At 45.2% G+C, this 12058-nt stretch overlaps 1 long non-coding RNA gene across 1 annotated transcript in view; it reads right to left on the bottom strand.

The window, feature by feature from the left end:
- Window positions 1-235: 235 nt before the first annotated feature.
- Window positions 236-12058, bottom strand: part of LOC308595857 — a 95629-nt gene continuing 83806 nt past the window's right edge. Inside the window, exon 3 of the long non-coding RNA XR_014012130.1 lies at window positions 236-2932. This is a non-coding gene — a long non-coding RNA (uncharacterized lncRNA). The remainder of the gene's footprint in view (window positions 2933-12058) is intronic.

Here is a 12058-nt window from a genome sequence, read left to right on the forward strand (position 1 = left end):
GGACTCACGGCGTGACAGTTTCCGGCGAGGTGTGGGTCTCCCTATGGGAGACTCAGATACCTCCCCACTGTTCTCGCTGGAAGCGTCCCTGAGCCCTCCCTCCTGCTCGCATTCCCTCAGAGATCCACTCCTCCCCCTGCTGGTACCTGCTTCAGCTGCTGAGTCTCTTTCTTCCTCCCTGAGCCCCTCCACCACCTGATGCTCCGATGGCAGTTCCCTGACAGGTAACAAAACAGAATTTTTCAGAAAAGTAGAAGCTAATTTACTGGAATTTATAGAAGAGGAAATTATTTTGATGGGAGACCTAAATGGTGTCACATCAATAGAATTAGATAGGACACAGAGAGAAAGAAAATCCAAAAAAGGCAGACTCCCAGACACCTTCTTTCAGATGGTAGAAAACTTAAATTTGATTGATACATGGAGATATAAAAACCCAGGAGAAAGACAGTATACACATTTCTCGGAAGTTAAAAAATCAGCCGGCAGAATTGACAGCATATGGGTATCAAATAACTTAACAACTAAAATTAAAAAAGCAGAAATACAGACCAAAATTATTACAGATCACAACCCAGTCACATTAGAATTAAAGGAACACAAGAAAACTAATAAAAGATGGAGACTTAATGAAAGATTATTTAATGACGAAAAGATTGTGAAAAAAGCGCAAGAATTACTGAAAGAATTTTTTGAATTAAATAAAGAACAGGATACAGACTTCAGGACAATATGGGATGCAAGTAAAGCTTTTATAAGAGGCTTTTACAGACAACAAAGTGTAATAAGGAAAAGAAACAGAGAGCAAAAACTGGAACAAATAAGGAAGGAAATAGGAATAAATGAAAAATTATTAGCAAAACAACCAAAAAATGAATTAATAAACCAAAAACTAAAAATATTACAAACCCAGGCTTCAGCAATATTAAATAGTGAAATTGAAGACAATATTAAATGGATGAAACAAAGGTTGTTCGAATTTGCAAATAAACCCGGAAAGATGCTAGCCTGGCAACTGAAAAAGAGACAAAAGGAAAAACTGATTGATAAAATAGTGGAAGAGGGGAGAACTTTAGATAACCCTGAGGGAGTTAAAAAGTGTTTTCCAAAAATTATAATAAGCTATATAAAGCAGGAAATGAGACAGAGGTTGAAATAAAAGAGTATTTATGTGGAAAGGATATACCTATAATGAAGAAAGAAAAGATTCAAGAGCTAAACTCCCCAGTAATCACGACAGAGCTTCATCAAGCGATAATTAAGATGAAACTGGGAAAATCCCCAGGCCCAGATGGTCTTACCTCAATACATTACAAAAAATTAGAGGAACCACTACTATCACCTATGAAGACATTCTTAAATAGAATATTAGAAGACGGGAAGATTCCCAACACCTGGAAACAGGCGCTGTCAGGGGTTCAGGAGCAGAGGCACAGGGGAGAGAGGAGATGGAGAGCGAGGGGGAGGAATCTGGGAGCAGCGGAGAGCGGACTGAGAGTGACCCGAGAGATTCCATGAGCCTCTCCAGTGAATCAGAAGATTCCCAGAAGGGGGCGCCGATGGCCAGGGCAAGGGGGGTCCCAGGGGGGATACACCAGGAGCAAGGGGCCAGCGGAGATTCCCAAAGCAGTAGCTGGAAATCGGGGCCAGGTTCCCCACCGGAGCGCAGTGGGGGGGGGAGATTATTTCGACGGCAGATTATTTCGACGACCGGCTTTTCACACCCACACTTTCCGCCAGCACGTTCCGGGGGTTCTCCTCAGAGGAGGAACCGGTGCCAGAAACCAGCTCCCCAGAGGGATCGCTCTCTGGGTTTGGCACGGACTGCTCCTATTGGTGGGACAATCAACCAGAAGTTGGGTGGAGCAGGGGACTCTTACACGCATCCTCGCCCGAGGTGACAGGGGGAGAAGAGGACATGGACAGGTTGGGGGGGGGGCTCCTGCATTCGAACACAGCTGCAGAGAGATGGAAGCAGAGGAGATCGACGCCGACGAGCCCATTACGAGCTGGCCAGATCCAGATGACCGGCTGCACACCAGGGGGAAAGAACGGTATCCTGCACTTACCCCCGCAGCATTGGAGCACCCGGAACCCACACCCGAAGAGAGGGAGGGGGAAGGGGGGCTTCGAGGGGGGGATGGATGTCGGGTTCAGGAGCAGAGGCACAGGGGAGAGAGGAGATGGAGAGCGAGGGGGAGGAATCTGGGAGCAGCGGAGAGCGGACTGAGAGTGACCCGAGAGATTCCTTGAGCCTCTCCAGTGAATCAGAAGATTCCCAGAAGGGGGCGCCGATGGCCAGGGCAAGGGGGGGTCCCAGGGGGGACACACCAGGAGCAAGGGGCCAGCGGAGATTCCCAAAGCAGTAGCTGGAAATCGGGGCCAGGTTCCCCACCGGAGTGCAGTGGGGGGGAAGAACCCCGTAGGTCAGAGGCAGTGTCTCCTCCGGCAAGCAGGGAGGAGGAGTCCGGCCCAGCTAGCGTCCCCGAGGAGGGAAGCAGCGACAGGAGCAGTGTAACGGTCAGAAGGAAGGTGGCAGGCTGGGCGCGCGCGCCAAGTTCAAATGTACAGGCGCGCGGGACAGCTGACAGCCCGGAGTGGGAACCAGGTCCTAAAGCCCGCCGGAGGTTGGGGGAGGATTCAGGAGACTCAGCATCTGAAGAGTCTAGGAAGGGTGAGTCCTCGGCGGGCAAGAGGACCCAGAGGAGAAAAGAGCAAAGGAAGAGGTGGAGCAGGGCTAGAGTCTTAAACTGGTGTACGGGGGGAGGAGACTCAGACGGAGCTTCGGCGGTCTAGAGTTAGAGATGTAGAGATGCGCGCCAAGAATGTAAGAGCGAAGCAGAACTTAAATAAAGACTGTTTCATATAAGAACGATCTGGCGTTGGTCCTTTGTGAGCTGGGACCTGGGGCAGCTCTGACAGTAAGCTCCGTCTCTCCAAAAAGACCCTCGCAGCGCGAGTTGGCACAGAGAGGGGGCAAAACTTGGTGTTTTGTGAGCTCACGAAGATAGGCGAAGATGGCCACAGAGGAGAAGGTAACAGAACTGCATAAAGCAGTCACGGCGCTTTACTCAGAAGTAGAAGTATCCCGAAGGAGAGAGCAAGAAGCAGCAGCGCTCTGCCAGGATCTGCAAAACAGGTTGGAAAGCTTGGGCAAGAAGGGGCTGCTGGAACCCAGACCGGAGGGAGTTGGTCTCGGAAAGAGGGGAGGCAGCGTCGTAGCCCACTTTAATGGGGACCTGCAGCAGTATCCAAATTTCAGAGCAGACATAGTCTTCGCGCTCAGGTTGCTTCAGAAAGACTTTAGAGATGAGGAGGAGAAGGTGGGGTTCATTATAACTCATCTGCATGGGGAAGCTAAATCATGGCTGCGCAATTTGTGGCGCGAAAATGATCCCGCCCTCCGGGATTCAGACGCATTTCTCAAAGCTATGGACGCTTGTTTTAAATCAGCGGTAGATGTGGATGTCGCAAGGAGGGACATGCATGGGCTACGACAGGGGAAAGCCACCGTGAGACAGTATCACTCCAACTTTTTTGCCTTGGTGAATGTGCTGGGCTGGGAGAAGCACTCCATTGCCGTAAGGGACCTGTTCTGGGAGGGGCTGAATGCCGCAGTGAAAGACGAACTAGCAAGGGGGGAGAGACCCACCACCACTTCAGAAGTCATCCAAAGAGCGCTGGCGATAGGAGTACGCCTGGAAGAACGCCCCTGGGGCAGGAATGAGGGATGTTTGGGGCGCACGCCAGCCAAAACAGCCCCCTTCCTTACCAGAGAGGCAGGACGCGCGCAAACCACACCTCCTTTGGGGAGGGAAGAAGAGCCGATGGAGATAGGCGGTGCTAGGGCTCAGACAGCGACCAGAGCCCAAACACCGGGAGCAGTCAAGGCGCAAGTTCCTAGAAGGAACAGGAAGTGCTACATCTGCAACAGTGCACAGCACATGGCTAAAGAGTGTCCCCAGAGGATCCAGAAACAAACTGCAGGCTCAGCAACAGTAAGGGGAGCAGCTTCGCAGGAGCAACACCTGCAGGGAAACGACCAAGCCTGGTTGGAAGCAGTGGCACTGGGGCCCAGCCAGGCGAGTCAGTGAAGCAGTCCCCAGAGATTTTACAGCCCACAGACCCCCTCCCACCTAAACCAGTGGTGCAACTCACCGCATCGCTCCAACTGCCAAATGGACTCACCCTGGAAGTTCCTATTACCATTGACTCTGGCAGTAATGCAGACTTTGTAGGAGTGGACTTTATCCGGCAACATCGCATAGCGCTCTTACCAGCCATGATGCCCCTGAACGTAGTCACGGTCGATGGCAGGGAGCTACTGGGAGGACAGGTGGCACAACAAACACCCCCCATGGTGATGCAAATTGGGAATCACCGCGAAGTCATAAGCTTCAACGTCACCCACCTGTCGGATACACCCATAGTGTTAGGCATGAGCTGGCTGGATAGGCACAGCCCGGCATTGGCATGGTACCAGCGTCAATTGACCTTCGGCTCCTCCTACTGCGTGGAACATTGCATCCAGCCCAGCCCGGAAGGAGAGGGGCAGGAGGATGAATCACAGCTACACCTAGGCATGGTGCAAGCAGTACCGACCAAGTACAAGGCGTTTTTGGAGGTCTTCTGTGAGAAAGAGGCGGACAAGCTGCCACCCCACAGGCCCTACGACTGCAAGATTGACCTCCTGCCGGGGACGACGCTGCCTACTGGAAAGCTGTATTCCATGTCTGAAGACGAACTGCAAGAACTCAGGGAGTTCATAGATCACAACCTGAAGCGGGGATTCATCCGAGAATCCAAAGCAGTGGGGGGCAGCCCCGTGTTTTTCGTTAAGAAAAAGGACACGCCCCAAAAAAGGCTGATAGTTGATTATAGGCTCATAAATTCCAAGACAAAGCCCACAGCTTTCCCCATGCCCAAGATCGACGACCTGCTCGCGACGGTGAGGAAGGGACGGATCTTCACCAAGTTGGACTTACGAGGAGCGTACAACCTTATACGCATGAGGGAGGGCGATGAGTGGAAGACGGCCATGTTTACACCTTTGGGCACCTATGAATATCGAGTTATGCCATTTGGTCTCCAAAACGGTTCTCACTGCTTCCAAGCTTTTATGCACCACGTGTTAGCGGGACTCCTCTACAAGAAGTGTGTCTGCTTCCTGGACGACATCCTGATTTTCTCGGAATCGCAGGAGGCTCACGAGAGAGACGTCAAGGAGGTCCTGCAGAGACTGCGGGAGCACAGACTTTACGCCAAGCTGGAGAAGTGCCAATTCGACATGACGGAGGTGGATTTCCTGGGCTACAAGCTGTCCGACAAGGGACTCGCCATGGATAGCGCCAAAGTCCGCTCGGTGCTCGACTGGAAGAGCCCATGCAATAGGAAGGAGGTCCAGAAGTTTGTCGGCTTCGCCAATTTCTATCGCAAGTTCATCAAGGGATTCGCGATGGAGACGGCGGCCATCACCGACACCCTCAGCTCCAAAAAGAAGAAGTTCACCTGGACGGATCAGGCGGAGCAGTCCTTTCAGAAGCTCAAGCGTCCCTTTGCGTCCGAAGAACAGCTGCTGCACGTAAACCCCAGCAAACCGATGAGGGTTGAAACGGACGCCTCAGACAGAGCGGTGGGGGCGGTCCTGTTGCAGCAAGATCTGCAAGGGGACTGGAGGCCGTGCGCATTCTACTCCAGGAAACTTAGCAAGTCGGAACAGAACTACACCATCTGGGACAGGGAGTTGCTGGCCATTCATGCAGCCTTCAAGGCGTGGCGACACTTCCTCATCGGAGCCAAACACACAGTGCAGGTCCGCACAGACCATAAGAACCTGGAGTACTGGCGCACGGCGCGGTTTCTGAACCAGAGACACATCCGCTGGGTGGAGTTCTTTGTGGATTTCGACTTCCGGATAGAATACATCCCGGGAGACAACAACATCATGGCGGATGCACTGTCCAGGAAGCCGCAGTATCTCGAGGAAGCGGCACCGGTAGCGGCCAAGCACATTTTCGCACCGAAAGCGTGGGCATGCGCTTCAGCCACAGTGAACCTGGACGAGGTGCGTCGCGCGCTGCAGACGGACTCGTTCGCACAAGCCAAGATGGAGGAGGTGCACAGAGGCACAGTGAAGGACGACGAGTTCCAGATACGCGACGGACTGCTACTACGCAAAGGGGTTCTCTATGTGCCGGGAGACGACCTCCGCGCAAAGGTTCTGCAGCAGTTACTGACAGGCGCACATAGTAGTAATCCGAAAACAAGGACGAAATAAAGAGTTTATAACCAATTATAGACCAATATCATTACTAAATAATGATTACAAGATCTATGCACAAATACTGGCAACAAGATTAAAGACAGTTTTGCAGGAATGTATAAATAAAGAACAGGCAGGGTTCTTGCCGGGCAGGAAAATGAGTGACAATATAAGAATAGTGATTGATATGATCGAGTATTTAGACATGAAACCAAGTAAGAAGGTAGCCTTTGTTTTTGTGGACGCGGAAAAGGCGTTTGACAAAGTATCATGGAAATTTCTAAAAATATTATTAGACCAGATGGACATGGGAGACCAAATCACAAGAGGGTTAAAAGCAATTTATGAACAACAAGAAAATGTATAATTGGTTGGAAATCAATAAAAAATTTTAAAATGCAAAAAAAAAAGCAATTTATGAACAACAAGAAGCAAATATAATAATAAATAATGACACGACTGATTATTTTAAAATACAGAAGGGCACCAGACAAGGGTGCCCACTTTCACTTTTGTTATTCATTTTGGTTTTGGAAATATTAAATCAAGAAATCAGATTGGAGCAAGAAATAAATGGAATATCCCTAGGAGAGAAAATATACAAAATAAGGGCATTTGCAGATGATTTAGTTTTAATGGTGGAAAATCCAAAGGAAAGCGTAGCAACGGCTCTAGAAAAAATGGAAAACTTTGGAAGGGTATCAGGTTTTGCTTTGAATAAAGAAAAAACGAAACTAATGGTAAAAAACATAGGAGATTAAGAGAAAAAGGAACTGGTAGAAAAATTTGGATTACAAATTGTAAAAAAAGTAAAATATTTAGGTATACAAATAACAATGAAAAATATAAATTTGTTTGAAGATAATTATAAAATTTTTTGGGAAGAAACAAAAAGAGAAATGGAAACTTGGACAAGATTGAAATTAACACTCTGGGATAGAATTTCGGCTATTAAAATGAATATCTTACCAAAACTTCTGTTCCTTTTTCAAATGATTCCCATAATAGGTAAAGACGATTGTTTTTAAAAATGGAAAATGGACCTAACAAAGTTTATATGGCAAGGCAAAAAGCCACGGATCAAACATAAATTATTAACCGACATAAAAGAGCGGGGAGGTTTTGGACTCCCAGACCTGAGACTATATTACGATGCAGCATGCTTTACTTGGATCAAGGATTGGATCAAATTGGATAACAGTGACATTTTGGATTTGGAGGGATGGAACAACAGATATGGTTGGCGTGCCTATCTAATTTATAACAAAGTGGCAGTTCATAAAGAATTTCTAAGCCACGTAATTAGAAATGCACTATACAAGGTCTGGATGAGGCATAGAAGGTTGTTAGAACCAAAAACCCCATGGTGGGTCTCACCGCTAGAAGTAATATTGGTTAAAAAGAAAAATACTATAGGAAGAATGGCAACTTACCAGCAGCTCCTAAAGGAAGAACAGGGCCAATTAAAACTAAGACCATACGATGAGGTGACCCAATACTGTACCACATGGTTACAATATAACCAAATTGCACAAATATTCAACCAGGATAAAGTAATAGGATTTGAAAAAGAAGAATCAAAATTACAAAAAGTATTATTACGAAACTCAAAAAAATATATATCCAAAATGTATAATTTATTATTAGAATGGGAATTAAAGGATGAAGAAGTAAAAGAAGTTATGATTAAATGGGCATGTGATATAGGATATATAATTCGGCTGGATCAATGGGAGAAATTATGGAAATATGATATTAAATTCACGGCATGTTATACAATAAGAGAAAATTTTATGAAAATGGTGTACCAATGGTATTTTAACTCCGGTAAAATTGGCTAAAATTTACAAATTAAAATCGAATACCTGTTGGAGATGTAAAAAAGAAATAGGAACAATGTTTCACATGTGGTGGGAATGCTGACCTATTAAACAATTCTGGAATGAAATCTATGAAGAACTCAAAAAGATGTTTAAAATATCTTTTAGTAAAAAACCGGAGGCATTCCTTTTAGGTTTAATTACAAATGATATCCCTGAAAATCAAAGGAAAGTATTCCTTTATGCAACAACAGCTGCCAGGATGCTTATAGCTAAAAACTGGAAAGGCAGAAAACTTCCATCAGTGAAAGATTGGCAAATTAAATTTTGTGAATACATAAATCTGGCAAGACTCACAGCTTACATAAGGGGACAATCGGACCAGAAATTATTAAAAGAATGGGGTTGTGCTAAAGACTATATGAAAAAACATTGTTCTGGAGTTAGTATATTGGTATGTAATGAATGAAGCTTTACAGGGTTAAAGAATAAGAAAAATTGTGTAAAAAAGCACAAAGATGGAAGTAATCTAATTAGACACAACAATACAATAAGAGTAAATTTTTTGAGGTCTTAGAACAAAGGAAGGAAGTCAATTTGTGTTTATGTACGGAATGATATGGTTTTGTTCTGTAGATGTGTGCTTTTTTGTTTTTATTTAGTTTAGTTTCGTTTCCTTTGGTTGTTTTTTTTCTCTTCCCTTTTCCTTTTCTGTTTTTTTTTTTCTATATGTTCCCGGGATTTTTGTCTGGATAGTATTATTTTGGATTCAATGTTTGTAATTTTTGTTATGATTCTGCATTGAAAATAAAAAAACTCAAAAAAGGTGTGATTTAAGAAGCAAAAAGTTATTTGACTTTGCAGCTCAGTTTGATCTTTTTATATACTTTTTAAAGTATTGTGGTGTTTTATGTATTGTGACTTCACTGTTACGTTTATTGACTATATCAAGTAAGCATTTATTGTAATTGCTGAGAGTGATTTTCTGCTTGAATTGCTGATATTTTTAGAGTTAATTTCATTGTGACACATTATATTCTAAATATATGATTGGATATTTAAAAAAAAAGAACTCAACAGGAAATCATTCCTAAAAACAAGAGGTATATGTGAAGTTCTGGTGTTTATATGTAAAACAGTATAACAATGAAATAATGGAGGCAGCATCTCACAATGGTGAGTATAATTTTAGATGAAAGTACCTTTGGTTTTTGCTCCAAACTCTGTCATTCTCCCACCGCATGATCTCCAAGCACTGCTTCTTCACCAGAACTTCATCGCTGCCTCCTGCGGGTCATGAAGAAAACTTGTATGGGATATTTTCCCCCAAGCCTAATTTCAAGAGGGGGAAGGAGGGGCTTTAGGTACCAGGGAAATCTCCTGGTGGGGGCATCTTCACTCTTGAACCCCATGGGGCAACCCCAGAGCTCCTGCTTTTTCTGGAGTTTGGGGAAGATAGCATCCAGGGAGACTCCCCCTCCTGCTGTGACCAGCTCCCCTCTCCCCTGGTCTCCTAGAGCACACAGGAAATCCAGTTCAGACCCCATGAGCCTGTACATGATATTAAGAGGTGTTGTTTTTTTGTCCCAAAATGCACCACTTTAATCTCATTGACAATGAGCTGTATCTGTTCATTCACTCCCTTTGAAGAAGTCCTTTTGGAGCTCCTTGCAATCTCTCTCTGTTTGAACAACCCTGGAAAATTTGCTGCCATCAGCAAACTTTGCCCCCTCCCTGCTCCCTCCTAAGTCTAGATCATTTATGAACAAGTTGAAAAGCCACAGGTCCCAATACTGGTCTTGAGGGGACTCCGCTTTCTGCTCCTCTCCATTCAAAGAACTGTCTGTTTACTCTCTTGGTGTTTCTGAAGGAGGGCTGCCTTCCTGGTGGTGGGATGGCGAAGAGCAGAAAGAAGGAGAAAAGGGAGCAGAATGGAAGGGGAGGTGTTGGAAGCTGAGGAGGAAACAGGGTTTGGTGGGTGGGAAGAGTCTGGGGCAGAGAGCAGTTCAGGCTCAGAGGGAGGAGAGGAGGGGGCCAGGAGACCCAGAGGAGGCCGGCTGCTGAAGCATCTAGGGAGACCCCCCCCTCCTGCTGCGACCAGCACATGCCTTTGAGTCTGGCAGTTAGAACTCTTAGAATGTGGGGATCCCATTTTTCAACCAAAGCCAAAACCAAACCAAAAACCCACTAGCCTTTTCCCAGGTCTTTCCTGACCTGACAGTCATTCGTCTCCTCTATGAAGGACTCTACAAAGCCCTTCTCCCTCTTTATCCCATGGGGTCCCAGCAACCTTTTCTGCCTCTTACACGCTAGGAAAAAGAGTTCCTTTCCATTGGACGCCTGGCAGCCCAGTGCCAAATCCGGCTGCTCCAGAGAGAACGGAAAGGAGCTGGAAACGCCCTTGCGCTCTGACGCGCACCAGTCACGTCCTCCCGGATCTTGGTGCTGCCGGTGCAGCTGCATTTAGGAGAAAAAGAGAAATCTGAAACCGAGCCCAAGTCCCTTGCTATCCAAAGTGGCCACTTGGACCAGCCTTGGGCGTCTTCCTTGGGAAAAAGGTAAAGTTTCAGATCTCAGGTTCCCCGACAGGGAATGAGAGCTTTGATTGGCGTTCTCCCCTTGCAGTTAATTGCCTCTCTAATTGCAGAACCCCAATTCTCCCCAATTCTCCCGTTCTCCCCTCCCCCTCCTTGCCACCTCTTGCCAGGAAGGCTGGGAGTGAAGACCGTCAGCAAAAGAGACAGCAAAGGATGAGAATCTGGGTTGCTGGGTGTTTCAGAGAATCCCGCCCACAATCTTCTCCATTCCTAGACTCACGTCCGCATGCGCTGCTCCTGGCCACCCCGGGGTCTTTTGCTAGATTAATTTATGGCCGGCCTGGGGCTGAAAATAAACCACCTAAAAACTAAATTACTGACAAAAAGCCTCACAATGGAAGGGGAAAAAAGAACTTCAAGAAAAAATACGCCTGGAAATTAAAAATAAGGTTAAATACCTAGGGATCTGGATTTCAAATAAAAGTTTAAATGTATATGAGGATAATTCTAGTAAAGTATGGAAAGAAATTAAAAAAATATGGAAACCTGGACCAAACTCCATCTCTCACTCTGGGGAAGAGTCTCGGTTGTGAAAATGAATATCCTTCCCAAAATGATGTTCTTATTCCAAACAAGGCCCATTTTAGGAGAAATGAATTGTTTTAAGGAGTGGAAAAGGGAAATGTCTAGATTTATATGGAGTGGAAAGAAACCGAGAATTAAACACCAGTTATTAACAGATCAAAAGGAGAGAGGAAGTTTTGCGTTGCCAGATTTGGAATTCTACCATGCGGCGGCAGGATTGGTTTGGATAAAAGACTGGATTACACTACATAATTTACATAATTATGTAAAAAATGCTTTATAAGAATAAGGGTGAAAGAAGTTAGAACAATATTATGTTAAACTTAAACAAATGGAAATAAAGTGGAAAATCGGAGACATAATAGTTGAAATGTACAATATAGAATAAGATTTGAAAGAGGGCATGGTACTGCTGAATACAATCCTGTAAAAGGGAACACAGAAAAGGGAGATGTGAGGGAGTCTGGAAAAAGGGTTATGAAAATAATTTGTTAGAAATTGGATTTTTATGTCTTTCTATGTCTTTTTTTCTTTTACTTTTTTCGTTGTTTGCTGTATTTTTCCGTCTGTATTCGATTGGGATAATGTTTTTCTTTTTTCTGATTGTGATGTGTGTTTTATTGTTTAAAACTTTAATAAATATCTTTTTTTAAAAAAAAATAAAAGACTGGATTACACTAAAAGATATGGACCTATTAGACTTGGAAGGCCACGAGAATCGGTCTGGATGGCAGTCTTCTTTAATATACGAAAAAGTGAAGGTCCACAGGGGATTTTTGAGCCATGTGATAAGAAAATCGTGATATAAAATCTGGAATAAATATAAATACCCTTGTGGACATCACCAAGAGAAG

This window comes from Podarcis bocagei, assembly GCF_964188305.1.
Source record: "Podarcis bocagei genome assembly, chromosome: 10".
NCBI classification, from domain to species: domain Eukaryota; kingdom Metazoa; phylum Chordata; class Lepidosauria; order Squamata; family Lacertidae; genus Podarcis; species Podarcis bocagei.